Below are 18,838 nucleotides of genomic sequence, written 5' to 3'. Positions count from 1 at the left end.
CAGCTTTAACCTCTCAGAAAAGCAGGTACAGCTCAAGCAGTTAGTTTATTGGTGGACTGAGCTGGAGAACGAAGAGAAAGTTGGACCAATGCCCTTTATTCCCTAGAGTTAGAGCCTGAGGCCCAAATTATGTGAATTAATTAGCGAAGTTACACTTTGTAAGAACCACAGGAGATTCCCTCAGATATTGGCCTTTTGTCTTGACTTTGAATTTTTTTGGAAATTCTTGGGTGAGAACCCTTGTGTGTTTGGTGGTTTTTCTTTTCCTCCCTTCCTCCATCCTTCCCTCCCCCCTCCCTTCCTTTTCAGCTTTATTGAATGATAATTTTAAACGTTTTATATATTTAAAGTATATAATGTGATTTGACATATGAATGCTTTATGAAATGGTTACCACAATCAGGTTAATTGCACATCCATTACTTCACATAGTTATCCTTTTTTGCATTTTTGTATATGTGTGGTGAAAATGCTTAAGGTCTACTCTCAGCATTTTCAAGTACTAACTATAGTTACCATGCTGTGTATCAGATCCCCAGAGCTAATTAATCATATAGGTGAAGGCTTGTATCTCTCATGATTTTGATTTGCATTTTCCTGATGATTAGTGATGTTGAATATCTTTTCATGTCCTGGTTGGCTATTTGGATGTCTTCTTTGGAAAGATGTCTGCTCAGGTACTTTGTCCATTTTAAGAATTGGATTATTATTATTATATATTTTGTTATTGAGCTGGATAAGTGACTTACATATTTTAAATATCAGCCATATGTTTTTCAGATATATTCTTCAATTCTGAGGGTTTCCTTTTCTTTTTTGTTGATTGTTTTCTTTGACATGCAAAACCTTTGAAGTTTGATGTAGTCACATTTGTTTATTTTTGCTTATATTGTTTGTGGTTTAGATGTCATACTCAAAAATCATTGCCAAGACCAAATAAAAGAACTGAAGTCCATAATCCACTTTTGAGTTAGTTTTTGTGAGTGGTGTAAGACAAGGGTCCAGAGATTTTGATATCTAGTTTTTCCAGCACCATTTATTAAAGAGACTGTCCTTTCCCTATTGTGTTTTCTTGGGACCCTTGTAAAAGATTAACTGGCTCTGTATGTGTAAATTTATTTCTTGACTCTTCATTCTGTTCCATTGGTCTATGTGTCTATGTTTATGCCAATATGATACTCTTTTGATTACTATAACTGTGTACTATAGCTTGAAATCAGGAAATGTGATGCTGTCAACTATTTTTCTTTCTCATGATTGCTTTGACTACTTAGGATCTTTTATAGTTCCATATTAATTTTACCATAAGAAGTCTATTCTTTTGAAAGATGCCTTTGGAATTTGGATAGAGACCAAAAGTGTAGATGTCTTTGGGTAGTATGGACATTTAACTATATTAGTTTTTTCTAATCCATGAACATGGGATGTCTGATCATTTATTTGCATCTTCCTCAAATTCTTTCATGAGTACCTTTAATTACACACACACAATATTCCAATTTAAGTGGAATCTATTTATCTTCTTTATCCATTTATCTATACATAGACACTTAGGTTGCTTCCATATCTTGGCTGTTATAAATAGTGCTGCAATGAACATAAGGGTGCATATATCCTTTTGAATTAGGGTTTTTGATTTCTTCAGAAAAATACCCAGAAGTGGAATTGCTGAATTATATGGTATTCTTATTTTTAACTTTGGAGGAATCTTTATACTGTTTTCCACAGTGGCTATACCAATTTATATTCCCACTAACAGTGCATGAGAGTTCCCTTTATCTCCATGTTATTGCTAGTGCCTAATATTTGTTGCTTTTTGATAATAGCTATTTTGACAGGTGTGAAGTGATATCTCATTGTGGTTTTGGTTTGCATTTCCCTGGTGATTAGTGATGTTGAACATGTTCTCATTTATCTCTTGGCCATCTGTATGTGTTCTTTGGAAAAATTTCCATTCACGTCCTCAGCCCATTTTATAATGAGAGTGTTTTATTTTCTGAAGTTGACTTGTATGAGTCCTTTGTATATTTTAGATATCAACTCCTTATCAGAGCTATCATTTGCAAATATCTTCTCTCACATTCTCTTGTGGCTCAGCTGGTAAAGAATCTGCCTGCAGTGTGGGAGACCTGGGTTTGACCCCTGGGTTGGGAAGACCCCTGGAGAAGGGAAAGGCTATCCACTCCAGTATTCTGGCTCAGAGAATACAGTCCATGGAGTTGCAAAGAGTTGGACACGACTGAGTGACTTTTCCTTTCACTTTTCTCTAATTCAGTAGGCTGATTTTTCATTTTGTTGATGATATCGCTTGCTGTTCAAAAGCTTTTTTTAGTTTGATATAGTCTCATGTGTTTATTTTTGCTTTTAAACCTTGCCTGAGGATATGGATCAAAAAAAATATTGTTTAGACTGATATCAAAGTATCTACTGCCTAGCTGTCTATTTTTTTTTCTGGGAGTTTATGGTTTTGGGTCTTACATTTTAGTTTTTAACTCATTTTGAGTTTGTTTTGTGTATTATATGAAGAAGTATTCGAGTTTGACTCTTTTGCATACAAGTGAAAGAAGAGAGTGAAAAAGGTGGCTTAAAGCTCAACATTCAGAAAACTAAGATCATGGCATCTGGTTCCATCACTTCATGGAAAATAGATGGGGAAACAGTGGAAACAGTTGCTGACTTTACTTTTTGGGGCTCCAAAATCACCGCAGATGGTGATTGCAGCCATGAAATTAAAAGATGCTTACTTCTTGGAAGGAAAGTTATGACCAACCCAGACAGCATATTAAAAAGCAGAGACATTACTTTGTCAACAAAGGTCCATCTAGTCAAGGCTATGGTTTTTCCAGTGGTCATGTATGAATGTGAGAGTTGGACTATAAAGAAAGCTGAGTGCCAAAGAGTTGATACTTTTGAACTGTGGTGTTGGAGAAGACTCTTAAGAGTCCCTTGGACTACAAGGAGATCCAACGAGTCCATCTTAAAGGATATCAGTCCTGGGTGTTTGTTCATTGGAAGGAATGATGCTGAAGCTGAAACTCTAACACTTTGGCCGCCTGATGTGAAGAGCTGACTCATTTGAAAAGACCCTAATGCTGTGAAAGACTGAGGGCAGGAGGAGAAGGGGACGATAGAGGATGAGATGGCTGGATGGTATCACTGACTCAATGTATATGGGTTTGGGTGGACTCTGGGAGTTGGTGATGGACAGCAAGGCCCGGCGTGCTGCAGTTCATGGGGTTGCAAAGAGTCAGACACGACTGAGCGACTGAACTGAACTGTCCAGTTTTCTCAACACTATTTATTGAAGAGGTTTCCTTCCCTCATGTATGTTTTTGCCTCCTTTTGGTAGCTTTGCTTAGTTGGTTTAGTTGCTAAATCGTGTGCAACTCTTGTGACCCCATGAACTGTAGCCTGTCAGGCTCCTTTGTCCATGAAATTTCCCAGGCAAGAATACTGGAGTGGGTTTCCATTTATCTGACCATGAAAGCACCATTTCTAGGTTATCTATTCTGTTCAGGGAAGCTTGGCATGATGCAGTGCATGGGTTCACAAAGAGCCAGACATGACTTAGTGACTGAACAACAGCAATTCTGTTCTGTTGATACATGTATCTATTTTTATGCCAATACTGTTCTGTTTTGATTAATGTAGCTTTATAGTACAGGCTGAAATCAGGAAGTGTAATACATCCAGCTTTGTTTTTCTCTCTCATATTGCTTTGATTTTGGGGTATTCTGTATCTCCATACAAATTTTAGAATTATTTGTTCTAGTTCCAGAAAAGTGCCATTGGTATTTGATAGGGATTGCGCTGAATCTGTACATTGCTTGATTATTATACTCATCTTAACAATATTAATTCTTACAGTGCATGGATGCAACTTTTCATTTGTGTCATCTTCAATTTATTTCATCAATATCGTATAGTTTTGAGAGTATAAGTCTTTTACCTCTCAGTGAGATTTACTGTAAGTATTATAATCTTTTGATGGAATTGTTTTTTAATCTCTCTTTGTGATAGTTCATTTTTAGTGTGGGAAAGACAATAGATTTTCTTTAAATTTTTTTTCTAAATTTTATACAGTGTTAAAGTTTACTTTCCATTTATAGTTATTACAAAATATAAGCTATATTCCTTGTGTTGTACCGTACATCCTTGAGCCTATCTTACACTCAGTGGTTTGTGTTCTCCCACCCCAACTCCTCACTGCCTCTCCCCTCCCCTGAATTGGTAACTGCAGGTTTGTTCTCTATATCGGTGAGTCTGCTTCTTTTTTGTTGTATTCACTAGTATTTTTTAGATTCCATATGTAAATGTCTGTCTGATCTATTTAGCTTAGCATAATGCCCTCCAAGTCCATCTGTGTTGCTGCAAATGGCAAAATTCCATTCTTTTTTATGGTAGAGTAGTATTCCATTGCATATATATATATATATATATATATATATATACTACATCTTCTTTATCCATTCATCTGTTGTTGGATGTTTATGTTGCTTTCATATCTTGGCAATTATAAATAATTTTGGCTTCCGTGTCTCTCTTATGTAACTCCATTATTATCAGCTTTGAAAAAAGTACTTTCTTGCTTTCTGTCACACAAGATGCTTCAGGTTCATATTGTAATTTCTCTGCCCCTGGCTTGGAATCAGTCAGTTCTCATGTAGCTCTGTTTCCTTTTATTGTAGGGTGCTGTGTGCGTAGTCACTCAGTCGTGTCCGACTCTTGTGACCCCATAGACCGTAGCCTGCCAGGCTCCTCGGTCCATGGAATTCTCCAGGCAAGAACACTGGAGTGGGCTGCCAGTGTGGAAAGGTATTAGAAACAAGCACTGGGCACTGAGTTATGCTCCTTGCTAACTATGTAATGTATTGTTACTTTCAGGCCCTTTGAGTTGACAGAACAGCAATAAAAAAAATCATTTGTGTAGTAAATGGTGTTTGCATACATATCTGCAAATATTTCTATATGTAGCCAAGGAGGAGAGTATTTTTATTTTGTGCCTTCTTGGAGCCACAGAAAACACTATAGGATTATGGGTAACTTTGATTTTTTATCCTTTTAAAATGTTTTTATATTTTTCAGAAATAAAGTGCATTGTTGTATAATCAGAGAAACAATAATATTAAATACTTTTATAAAACTGATAAGTTGCAAGAAAATGAAATTATCAAAATTGTAGAGGAGTGATTATCATGTAGGTATGAAGTATATAAAATTTCATGTATCATACCTGACTCTTAGTAACAGCTCAGTAGATATTAATTTGCTTACTTCTTTTGCTAAAAACAAGACAAAAATAATATATGAATGAGAAAAGTTATGGATTTAAAAACCTATCATCTATTTACATGATTGATGCCCAAGCAGAGAAAGCAACTACATGTTTCTAGTGACTTTACCTCTCTTTACATTCTCATCCTCTTTTCTTACCCTTCACTTATCTGGGAGGTAGATGTATGTGGGGGAGATTCCCTGTTTTAGGTTATCTCTGATTTATCAAGATGAGTCATCCAACAACAGAAAAGAATGGTGGCTACTTATTGAGTTGGGGAGGTGAATGGGTATTGAAACATGGGGTAGGCTTTTAGATTTCTTGAGGTAAGAATATGAACATAGCTTTAGAAGACACCACAGGAAGTGGAGGTCTGACCCTTGTGTGCATCCTATACTTTTGAAGAAAGTTTCTTTGTGACTCCAGGAGATTGTATGTAATGTACTGAGACTGGAGGGGAATATGGAGAATCTCTGTGAAGAAGTCTGTTGTCAGTCTCACATATTTTGAGATGAGTATCTGCTTTTTGAGTGAGTGTCTGGTGTCTGCTTTTTGTTTTGTTTCCTTATTATAGCATATATATATTTTTTTTATTTATTTATTTTTAATTGAAGGATAATTGCTTTACTGGTATCTGCTTAATGTAGAGTGTACTTGAGGGAGAAGGCAAACAATCCCCCAAAGATATTTGAGTTTCAAGAAGAAATGGTTAATATGTAAATAGTTAAAAATAGGAAAACCATAATTACACTAATATAATAAAATTGGTCTTTATTTTGTGATGTTAAAACAAGACATGTGAAATATGTCAATGAGATGGGGAGAAGTCATTGATAAATGCATGTTATTCACAATATTTTAGTTAGTTGTATAAATTGTGGGATCATGGAGGGTTTATAATACCATTTTAATAAAAAGAAAACTAATAGTAAAATAAACAAAATAAAGTAAAAGATGTACATGTGTCAACCAATCATTACATACCATCCAAAAAGGGTTATTATTTCTTAAATTCTGTGAGGCAAGGTCCTTTGCTTTTGCTCTTATTTCTTTCTCCTTTTTTGGTTTTGTCTCTTCTTTCTTTCTCCTTCCTTTGTTTCTTTTTTAAAATTACAGTTTTATTGAGATATAATTGACCTGCAGCACTGTATAAGTTTGAGTACGGCATTATGATTTGACTTACATATGTCATGAAATGATTACCACAATAAGTTTAGTGAACATCCATCATCTCATATAGATACAACAATAAAAATGGACAAAAAATTTTCCTTGTGATGAGAACTCTTAGAATTTACTCTAACAACTTTCATACATAATGTGCCACAGTGTTAATTATATTAACCATGGTGTACATTACATCTCTATTACTCACATATCTGTTAACTGGAAGTTTGTACTTTTGACCACCTTCATCCAGTTCCCCCTTTCCTTATCCCCACTTCTGGTAACCACACATCTGATTTCTTTTTCTATGAGTTCATTTGTATGTTTGTTTTTGAAGTATAATTGACCTACAACACTATATTCTTTCCTGGTATACAACACAGTAAGCTGATATTTCTGTACATTTCAAAATGATCACCATGATAAGTCTAGCTACTGGGGTTTTAAAGAAAGGGAAAAAAAGAAAAACACGAAATAAGGAAGAAAAGAAAGGTAGATGATAGAAGGAAGGAAAGAAAAAAACTCTGGCTTCAGATATTTTTGGAAATATTTAATGATGAATAAAATAGAAACTATTTCACAGCATCTATTTCATGTTTTCATTCTTATGATGAGAAATGGGAACAAAAACTAGCAGATGCTAACTTGTTTCATAAATTCTTCTTATATAAAATTGTATGAAAAAGAGAAATAGTAAAAATAAGAATCTTTAAAATATAAAACTTTGGTGAATAATGTATAACTATGTAACATGTAATAAATCTTTCCTAAAATAATTCCTTTAAAAGGTAAATTGAGAAGGAAAACTTAAAATCCCTGAAATCATCATGAAAGATAACAGAGGAAAACTACACATGCAATATGGCATAACTGTAGGAAAAGTCTGAAACATATGTGAAACTTTGAAATTTTATAAATGCAGAGTTTTCTTTTTCCCAATGACTGTCTTTCTAGATTAGAAACAAAAATTTTCGATCTACATCTTCTTTAGAAAAAAGGATTTATGTGAATTTGGGTCATTTCCCAAATCTTGGTGAGATCTTTTGAGAGGCTAGGTGGAAACAGAGATATCATGGGATGGTAGGGCAACAAAAAAGAAAGGAGGAGGCCACCAAAACAAGCCAGTTCTTCAAGGTTCCTTGAAAGTTTCTTGGGATTCCAGAGTTGGAAGAAAGAACCACTGACCCCTTCAGACCATATTTTGCTTGAGCACAGAGGAGGAATGTCCTCTTTGTTTATTCGTGCAGTAAATCCCTCAGGCCACATAAGCGTGCCAGTGCGTGTGCAGACCTGGGTTTCCAATCCCTGTCTCTCATGAGTGTCCCTCTTCCTCATTCCTCTGACCCTTACTGAGGACTTCTCTTTCTTTAATTTCCCCTTATTATTGCCATTCTCCTTTCTGGCTCATGTTCTCTCATCTGGTCAACCTGTCTTCCCTCTCATTCTCTTTTGCGCATGTTCTCTCTCTCTCTCTCGCCTGAAAGGGATCATATTTACATGATTATTTGGTACACTAGGTAGCTTTCTGTTGGCTCTCAATCCCACGCTTGTCTTGTATACTTGGTTTTATATTACCAGGACTAGACCACTACAGAGGACATTTCCCAAGGACATTTCTTTTACTGCTGGCTTCTGATTAGCCTCAGGCAGTGAGAAGTATGGGTGGAAACTAAAAGAGACAGCTAATATGGTTCTGATGGAGGAAAGGCAGTGTCCCTTCAGTGCTCCCAGCATCGGCGGCACTTTTCCATGCTCATGGCCTGCCACCTGGCCTCAGGACTTCCTCAGCACCTAACAGCCCCCAGTGAGACAGCAGGGCTGAGCCACCCTCGGAGTGGATTCCCTCCCTTTTGCCACCAGTCAAAGGTGCCAGGAAAGTTACAGAGAATGGGTAATGTCTGCTTTGCTTTAATAGCATACTCCCTATCTCAGTAATTCCTGGCTTCTATATTTTCTCCAAATCCCTCTCCAGTTTAAGCTCAATCCCAGCCCCGTCTAAAATTTATGACTCTTTATTATCAGTGACCTTGCTTCTTTTATTTCTAGCAAAACTCCCCCTATAAATCTCAGATTCAGATAAGAATTCAGGTTCTAGACAATTTTTTCAGTGCTAATCTCAATGGGAAAGTTTCATAAATAAAAAAAGAATCTGTACCAAATTATCTCAATCTCCTGGATTGATATAACTAACTGATGCATTGCTTTGTCCCTGAGCAAATTGACTGAACAAGAACAGCAAGTAGCTATTGGATTTTCTCAATAATCTCAAATGAAACAGGTTCTTGTAAGATATTTTGTCACCTCTGTTATGAACTAAGAAAAGTTTTCCTCAACTTGTTATTCAAACATCTGATGGATGCTTTTGCATTTCCCAGTCATTCCTACCTGTTCTCTGCTGTCTGTCTGAAATGCTGTAAACCTTTTTGCCACATTCTTTTCAGAGCTTCTTTTACTTCCTTGTTCTTCAGGCCATAGACAAGGGGATTCACTAGGGGAGTGACCACACTGTACTGCAGGGAAAAAATCAACTCCAGCAGGGAACTTAAGGTTGGCATGAGATAGGGAAGAAAAGCAGATCCATAGAAGAAGCTCACTGCGGTGAGGTGGGAAGGACAGGTAGAGAAGGCCTTACTTCTGCCTGCAGTGGAGCTGATGTTCAGGATGGTGGAGACAATGCAGGCTTTTGGGAAGAAGACCAGAAGTAAAGTTCCAGGAGCATGCACAATGGTGGAGAACCCCAGGACTGAAACGTTGATGGAGATATCAGAGCAAGAGAGAAAGAACAGAGATGGCAGCTCACAGCTGAAGTGAGGCATGACATGTGCCCCTCAGAAGTCCAAGCTCAAAGTCATGAGGGTGTTAATGAGAGCATCCAGAAAGCCCAGTCCCCAGGAGAGCCATACTAGACCCCCACAGAGCTGTTTACTCATCAGCTGGCCATAGAGCAAAGGGTGACAGATGGCAGTGTGGTGGTCATAAGCCATGGCAGAGAGCGTGAAAGCTTCTGTCCCTGCAATGGAAAACACAGAAAAAGCCTGGGCAAGGCAACCTTCTACCGATACTGATTTCTGTGAGACAGGAGATTCTCCAGCATCTTGGGCACAGTGAATGAAGTTAAACAAAGATCCAGGAAAGAGAGGTGACTGAGGAAGAAGTACATGGTGAATGGAGGTGAGATTCCATCCCGATGACAGTCATCATCATCAGATTCCCTATCAGGGTTAGGAGGTAAATCCACAGGAAAAGTACAAAGAACATAACCTGGATGCAGGGGTCGGCGGATAGTCCAAGGAGGATGAATTCTGTAATGGTGCTATGGTTTCCTAAAGCCATGAGAGAAGGTGTTCCACTGGAATGAAAGCAGAAAGAAGTGTGAAGTATTCACCTCCTCTTCATGCCATCTCAGTGTTCTTATTTCATTCCATGCACACATATATCTCTCTTCAGCCTGCTCATCTTTTACAAGGAGTTTAAAAAAGTCTTTCTCCTTTCCCCAAATTCTTCTTTGACTCAATTGCCAGCTGTTTAACTCCTGGAACCATGAGCCAGTCCCATCTGTCTATGCTCTTTCCCTTTGTGGCTCCTCTCCCAAAATAGCTCTGGAGAACTTTATTTAATTTTTCAGTCTAGTCTATGACTAACTGGTTTCATCTTGAACTATCCCTTGTGATTTTTTTTTTGTTGTTGTTTTCCAGCTGTACTGCATGGCTTGCAGGATCTTAGTTCCTTGACCAGGGATTGAACCCACACCCTCTGCAGTGAAAATGCAGAGTCCTAACCACTGGACCACTAGGAAATTCCCTACCATCCCTTGCTTTTATTCTGTAACCTGAAGTGAAGTGAAGTCGCTCAGTCGTGTCCAACTCTTTGCGACCCCATGGACTGTAGCCTACTAGGCTCCTCCGTCCATGGGATTTTCCAGGCAACAGTACTGGAGTGGGTTGCCATTTCCTTCTCCAGGGGATCTTCCCAACTCAGGGATCGAGCCCTGGTCTCCTGCATTGCAGGCAGACGCTTTAACATCTGAGCTACCAGGGAAGCCCTATTCTGTAACACTACTGGTCAAATCCAGTAAACTCACGTGGTTCTGGTGTGCCTCCAGTTGCAGAATCAGGGCACCAATTGTCAGATCCTATTTGTTCTGGTGACCTCATTACTCTTCTATTCTCTGCCTTCAACTGATAGTCTGTTGAAATTTTTTCTCTTCAAATTTCGACCCAAATCCCACTGCTCTTGAATATTCACTATAATTTCTACCTCCTCCATTATATATGTCTTCCTTCTCTTCCTGCACAGATTATAGAAAAGAATGATACCTGTCTTTTTTTTTTTTTTTGCTGTCACTTATGTCTAGGTATTATCAAACATTTAGCTTTCCCTCTACTGGAAGATCACAACAAAACTATAAGTGCTGAATTATCTCAAATTTTAGAAGGAGGACATTCAATCTGAAACTGTTGCAGTAACTTGCTGCTATCGAGCGAGTAAGTGAGTGGGTAAGATTTACATTCATCCCAGGTCTATGAAGCTATCATTATCTTTGATTTTTATGTTCTGACCAGCTGATATCCATTTTCTTAAACCTGTTTACTTATCTCCACTCTCTGTTCTCTTTTACTCCTTATTCTGTAAACTCTTTCAACTTTCATTTGGATATCTATTGCTCTGGTTTTCAGCCGAATGTGTGAATACTATTTCCTTTTTCTCCAAGCATATTGCTTGCTTATCGAGAACAGATTTGGTATTCAATCATCTTTATTATCTTAAATCTTGAACTATAGCAGAATGAGAGGCATATGATGGGTCCTCAATATTTGTTGAATATAGGAATAATGAAACTAGTTTAGAACATATTGTGTGTGGTTTGTTTGAGGAATACTGCCTCCTCCCTGCCCTACCAAATACCTGTTTGATTTCTGGTTCTCAGAAATAAACAACTTGAGAATGACTGGGAAGTTGTAAAGAAAAGGAAGGCTCTATGGGGTTTTGTGATTGCAGAGGACTTACTTTCTATTGTACTAACTGGCACCTAAAGATTCATTCCCTCCGAGGAGTACCTACTAGCTCATTTTGGGCCACATTCAGAAGGTTGCTTAAAAACATGACAATTATTCATCTATCCATCAGATAATTTATTGATCAGTTACTAATTCATTTAGTCACTTAATATTTCATTTGTCCACTCCATTTTCCAACCTGTCAATTCAGCAATGTATTCATCTGTTTCATTCAGTTATGTATTACTTCATCAATTCTGTCATTTATCTAATTCTCCAAAGTATTACAGACTTTTTTTGTAAATGGCAACCCACTCCAGTACTCTTGCCTGGAAAATCCCATGGATGGAGGAGCTTGGTGCAGGCCACTGTCCATGGGGTCGCAAAGAGTCGGGCATGACTGAGTGACTTCACTTCAGCCTTACTTACAATAGATTGGGCAAAAAGACCTTGCTTAACCTTTGCTGAATTGTGTAAATACACTTACTTGTCCTGTTTTTCCAGTTACATTTTTCCAGAACCCAGGGTTGAGTTCTTGCATTTTTTTGTAGCCAACGTGAAATCTCAGACTCTATTCTGTCATGAGTGCTCTTTCCTGGTATGATAACTCCTTGCTGAAATCTTGATCTGTCAACTAGAACTGGGAATCAACTATGAATTCCCCAAGCTTTCACCTGGGGAATAATCTCACCAATGTTTCAGTTGTTCTTGCCCAAAGAATTTACCAGAATAGATTCAATTCTTGCTGGGCTAGCCAATGCCCTGCTTTCCCTAACTTTCCTTTATTTTCCTATTTCTGTTTAGACAAGTTCTTATACTTTCACCCCTTATCAGAACCCATATTGAAATTACCTCTTGATTCTATCTGGTGGGTAAGTTGTAGTCCAACATGGTGAGCTAAATTAATATTTACTCTTCAGTAAAGATGAATAATGGAATGATAACCAAATGGAAAAGTCAATTTTTCCTGTCTTTGAGTTTGTAAAATCTTACAGAAATAAACAATTCTTTGTGTTCTTCAGTAGCAAAGTAGTCAATCCAGTCCATTCACTTTAACTGGAAAATTTCTCAAAATTTGTAATTTACTGTCTAATTTTGGTCAGACACAGTTTGGCCACATTTGCTCCATATTTATTCTCCAGTTTTCCCATATTTACTCTCAGTGTAGACCTAGTTACTATCCAAGTTTTGTTTCCAGCACTCAGCCTGAGAAAACTCTAGGATACCCAAAGGACTTTGGAGAAACAGTGAGAGATCCGATATTTGAAAACCTCTGTCCTCTGTTAACATCTCACAAAGCCCATCAGCAAGGTAGGTGGAAGCCCAAGTTGTTGGATTCTATGATTTTTCTCCCTCTGACTCCCAGCATAGATCCTCTGACTGTGAGCAAGCAAAGACAAAACTTCATTTCAACCTTGCAGTGAAGGTTATACACTAATTTCAAATTCTTATCACTTACCTTGAAAAGGAACACAGTGGCTTCAATTCACATTAAAGTTGAATGCTTATTTTGAAATTCAGAAAAAGGTAGAGAGAAGTTTTGATGCTTACATAGAGAAGAGGGGAAGATAAGAACATAAAGCTCAAGGTGATCCTCTTAATAGTAATGTACTATTTACCAAGTTGCTGGGTAACTGTGTGTGCGCACTTCTTAAAATAGGTCAGCTCTTAATATCTTATAAATGTTCATGTCAGATATTATCTTCAAGAGAAGAAGAGCAAGGTATTGCATTTCTGGATCACTGAAGAATAATAAAAAATAATTATCACTTTCTACCCTATTATTTTTTACTTGTGTTTACACTACTGTGAATTCATTTTACTTAAATTAACATTTGCCTGAATTTAAAATTCAACAAATTCCGAAAGCAAAAGAACATAAATGCCATTATAAATTATTAATTCATTTATATCCCATTATTTTACATCATTCCCAAAAAGATATTCTAAGAAAACAGTCTCCAGATTTATCTACTAAGTATATGTGAAAGTTGCTCAGTTGTGTTTGACTCTTTGTGACCCCATGGACTGCAGCCCACCAAGCTCCTCTGTCCATGGAATTCTCCAGGCAAGAACACTGGAGTGGGCTGTCACTTCCTTCTCCAGGCTACTAAGTGTAATCACACACAAAATATCCACTAATTACATTAATGACTCGATGGACAGGTTAATGAAAATAGAATGAGAGACAAGTATAGTGTTGGAAGGCAGAAATGGTCTGGGTAACAATTATTGGAAATATAAGAAACTCAGAAGAGTATACAGAATATGGGTATCCCAAGCACACCTTGTAAAGGACAGAAGGGGAAAATGAGAGAAGGGATGCAGGACATGTGGTTTGTATTCATGGAAGACAGACTTTGCGTACCTTAATATTCTCCTTATAATCTTCACCGGATCCTGCTCTTCCTGGTCTCCTTTAACCATGAATTTTGTTGATGACCAGAATATTGTTGATGACTAAGGTGCTTAATCGGAGAAGGCAATGGCAACCCACTCCAGTGTTCTTGCCTGGAGAATCCCAGGGACGGGGGAGCCTGGTGGGCTGTCGTCTATGGGGTCGCACAGAGTCGAATACGACTGAAGTGACTTAGCAGCAGCAGCAGCAGCAAGGTGCTTAATAATAGCAGAGAGGTGAACTATTTTTAGCACATGTATTTAGAGTCTATAAGAAGGAGGAGGATGTCAGGTTACTAAAGTTTATCAACTATATTATGCTTTTCCCTATTCCTCCCCAGAATGGGGATGTTCAGGCTCTTGCTTTAAGCTCCTCAGATTAATGCAGATCACACAACCAGTTTGTGCTTAACTCTAAAAAGCATAGATAGGATTTATTTAGTAGATGCTAAGAGCTTCAAAGGAGAGAGACACCCATAAACTTCTTAGTGTATGAAACTCAGACTGCAGCACAAGGAAAAGATGATGGGAGAACTTAAGATAAAGTGCTTGAGAAAGCCAGGTGCAGAAGGCTGGAGAAGGAAAAGAAAACAGAACCTGGAAGTCCCAGGTGGGAATGAAGGAAAATTTTAGAGAAATCGTAGAGGTCTGGGTTTTTGTGGCATAAAGCTCATCTTTTGACTCTAGTCTCACTGGGATATAAGAAGTCATCTTTGGTCAGGTGACCACTACTCACAGGGAAATCAATAATTCTATAGGTGAATTCCATGAAGTGTACATGTTAAGGTTTTCTATTTACAAATATCACAAGGGAGAGAAAACTGACTAACTCAGATGAAGCTGAAAGCTGCCTTGGTCCTGCCACTTTCAAATTCTGACAGGAGCACAGGAGAAATTTCTCTCATGTCATCCCAAGCCAATTCACAGAAGCTATTCTTCATTTAACACTCTTCGTGAGTCTATATACCAGGCAAAGAATATCAGCGAAGCAAGTGATTTTCAGATGTAATCTAGCTGAAGGGAAGCCAGAGAAGTTGGTGGAGCCGATGAAACTTAGCAGTGCAAGAGAGCTGTAGTCCCTGAGGTCAAATCTGAAGCCAAAATTTGAACTTAGAAGAGTGAAGGCTGTCGGGCTCCTAGGGGAATCTCACAAATATAAGCTATAGAACTTTAGGATTGAAGTTCTTACTGTAAACCCTGGAATAGTGTGGGTTTTAAAAGCAGGCAAGCTGAGGAGCTTACCTAGCAGTCCAGCAGTTAAGACTCTGTGCTTCCCCTGCAGAGGGTTTGGGTTCAGGGGAAATAAGACTCCGCATGTCTTGAGGTGTGGCTAACAAAAGAAAAGTAGGCAAGCTGAGAAGTTTTTGCCTATTGGCCACTTACTGGAGCGACACTTTATTAGGAAATTATCAAGGAAGGTGTTTAGCAAGATGTAATTCACCTGACAGCTCACTTTCCCATATTCACAAGGAACTGTAGTTTTTTTGTGTATATGAATTTATTTATTCTAATTGGAGGCTAATTACTTTACAATACTTAGTGGGCTTTGCCATACATTCAGATGAATCAGCCATGGGTGTACATGTGTCCCCCATCCTGAACCCCCTCCCACCTCCCTCCCCATCCCAGCCCTCAGGGTTGTCCCAGTGCACTGGCCCTGAGCACCCTGTCTTATGCATCGAAACTGGACTGGCTTAAACACACCTGGGATGAACAATTTGGCTACTAAATCCATTTAAAAAAAATCACTAACAGCAATAACACTACCCAAATTGAATTGAATGCATTTGCTGCTGCTGCTGCTAAGTTTCTTCAGTCGTGTCCAACTCTGTGCGACCCCATAGACGGCAGCCCACCAGGCTCCCCCGTCCCTGGGATTCCCCAGGCAAGAATGCTGGAGTGGGTTGCCATTTCCTACTCCAATGGATGAAAGTGAAAAGTGAAGTCGCTCAGTTGTGTCCGATTCTTAGCGACCTCATGGACTGCAGCCTACCAGGCCCCTCCATCCATGGGATTTTCCAGGCAAGAGTACTGGAGTGGGGTGCCATTGCCTTCTCTGTGAATGCATCTACAAAAGGTTATTTTATATAACAGTGCTGTGAAAAGCTGTATACAAATCAGCACAATCACCTTGTGGAAGGCATCCTTATCTCTGGGAATGAGTTGTTGGAGTGTAATGAAAATCAACTCAGTTTATGTGAAATTTTTGCTTTATTTTTATTTAAAAAATGAAATCAAGATATAATTGATATGTAACATTGTGTAAGTTTAAGCTATACACTCTGTTGATTTGATACAAGTATATATGTATCAATATGATTGCCACTGTAGCATTAGCTAACACATCTGTCAAGTCAGGTAAGTATTTTTTTTTGTGTGTGTGAACAATTAAGATCTAGTCCCTTTGCAAGCTTAATATTTATAATATAGTACTGTTGTTTATAATCTCTATAAAGTACATTAGATTTCCTGAGCTTATTTATCTACTAGTTACAAGTTTGTACTGTTAGACAATATCTCACATATTCCACTATTCCCCACTATTCCTCAGCTTCTGTTAACTACCATTCTACTCTCTATTTTTATGAGTTTGACTTTTAAATTCCACATATAAATGATACCATGTAATATTTGTCTTTCTTGAAAATGTACAATACTGTATTGGTTTTGCCATACATCAGCATGAATCCGTGTGGGGCCTTCTCCGGGAGAGACACCCCTCCATGTTCCCTGCCTCTTATTTGTAGAATAGCTTTAGCCTCCTAAGCCATCCCTGAGTTCCAAAGAGCAAATTTAGTCAGAGAAGTAAGAAAATGCAGAAGCAAAGGAAAACAAGCAAGGCAAAAGAATAAAAGTTTTAGCCATGGAACAATGTCATGGACCCTTAATTTTTCCTCAAGTGCTATAGATAATATTCTGAGTCATGTCCTTGAGTTGTTTATCAGATGCTAAAACCTCCACCAGTTGGAAGAAGTTAATTGTATGCTGATCCCCAGCACATAGACCCAGACCTGTTGGAATCATAAGGTTGGTGATTGAGATTCCCAAAATATTATCCTGTTACCTCATCGTCAACTAATCAGAAGGATGTCCATAAGCTGATCATGTACTGCACAACTTTTACCTCTAATGTTGCCATTAAAAACCCTTCCATGAAAGCCATTGAGTTTGAGTCTTTTGAGCATTAGGCACTTATTTTTATTGCTCAGCCCTGAAATAAACACTGTACTTTCCTTCACCACAACCCAGTGGATTGGCTTTGCCGCACATTGGGCAAGTGGATCCAAGTTGGCCACAGTATCTGTCTATATCTACATCCATCTGTATCTATTAATATCAATACACACAGTTTACCCTTGAATGACATGGGTTTGAACTGCATGGGTTCACTTAATATGGATTCTTTTTCACTAAATGCTTACTACAGTACAACACAATCTGCAGCTGGGTGAATCTGAGGATAGAGAAGGCAGACTGTAAAGTTATACTTGAATTTTTCACTGTGGTGTTGGTTTAAGTTATACTTGAACAATCCTGCCTTGTTCAAGGGTCAACTGTATACATGTATCACATCTTCTTTAACTGTTTATTCCTTGATGGACACTTTTGTTGTTTTTACCCAGAAGTAGAGTTGCTGTATCATATGATAGTTCTATTTTTGAGTTTTTTGGGGAAACTTCCATACTATTGGGTTGGCCAAAAAGTTTGTTTGAGGTTTTCATATCTTACAGAAAAAAGAATACTTGAATGAACTTTTTGGCCAATCCAATATTTTTGATACTTGATGCAGTGATTTACTTTCCCCCCAACAATGCAGGAGGTTTTCCTTTTCTCCATATCCTCACCAACACTTGTTATTTCTTGACTTTTTGATAGCCATTTTAACAGGTGTGAGGTGATTTCTCATCGTAGTTTAGATTTGCATTTCCTGAATGACTAGTGATTTTAGAATCTTTTCGTGTATCAGTCAATACCTGCTAGCATATCCGTAAGTCTTTTTGGGAAAAAAAATACCCTTTCAGATTCTCTGCCGTTTAAAAAAAAATCAGATTATTTTTGCTACTGAGTTGTGTGAAGTCTTAATATATTTTATATATATGTAGATTAATATATTTTCTGGCTCAATTCCAGAAAAATAAACGACCCAATCAAAAAATGGGCCAAAGAACTAAACAGACATTTCTCTAAAGAAGACATACAGATGGCTAACAAACTGAAAAGATGCTCAACATCACTCATTATCAGAGAAATACAAATCAAAACCACAATGAAGTACCATTTCATACCAGTCAAGAATGGCTGCGATCCAAAAGTCTACAAGCAATAAATGCTGGAGAGGGTGTGGAGAAAAGGGAACCCTCTTACACTGTTGGTGGGAATGCAAACTAGTACAGCCACTATGGAGAACAGTGTGGAGATTCCTTAAAAAACTGGAAATAGAACTGCCTTATGACCCAGCAATCCCACTGCTGGGCATACACACTGAGGAAATCAGAATTGAAAGAGACATGTGTACCCCAATGTTCATTGCAGCACTGTTTATAATAGCCAGGACATGGAAGCAACCTAGATGTCCATCAGCAGACGAATGGATAAGAAAGCTATGGTACATATACACGATGGAATATTATTCAGCCATTAAAAAGAATACATTAGAATCAGTTCTAATGAGATGAATGAAACTGGAGCCTATTATAGAGTGAAGTAAGCCAGAAAGAAAAACACCAATACAGTATACTAATGCATATATATGGAATTTAGAAAGATGGTAATGATAACCCTGTATGCGAGACAGCAAAAGAGACACAGATGTATCAACAGTCTTTTGGATTCTGTGGGAGAGGGTGAGGGTGGGATGATTTGGGAGAATGGCATTGAAGCATGTATAATATCATATAAGAAACAAATCGCCAGTCCAGGTTCGATGTAGGATACAGATGCTTGGGGCTGGTGCACTGGGATGACCCAGAGAGACGGTATAGGGAGGGAGGTGGGAGGGGGG

The 18,838-nt window shown here is 38.1% G+C and overlaps 1 pseudogene; it reads right to left on the bottom strand.

Moving 5' to 3' along the window:
* Positions 1-8,823: 8,823 nt before the first annotated feature.
* Positions 8,824-9,775, bottom strand: LOC120858090 (annotated as a pseudogene).
* Between the last annotated feature and the right edge of the window lie 9,063 nt (positions 9,776-18,838).

This window comes from Oryx dammah, unplaced genomic scaffold (genome assembly GCF_014754425.2).
Source record: "Oryx dammah isolate SB20612 unplaced genomic scaffold, SCBI_Odam_1.1 HiC_scaffold_29, whole genome shotgun sequence".
NCBI classification, from domain to species: domain Eukaryota; kingdom Metazoa; phylum Chordata; class Mammalia; order Artiodactyla; family Bovidae; genus Oryx; species Oryx dammah.
Note: the sequence above shows the minus strand (reverse complement) of the source record. Positions and strands in the feature narration are given on the sequence as shown.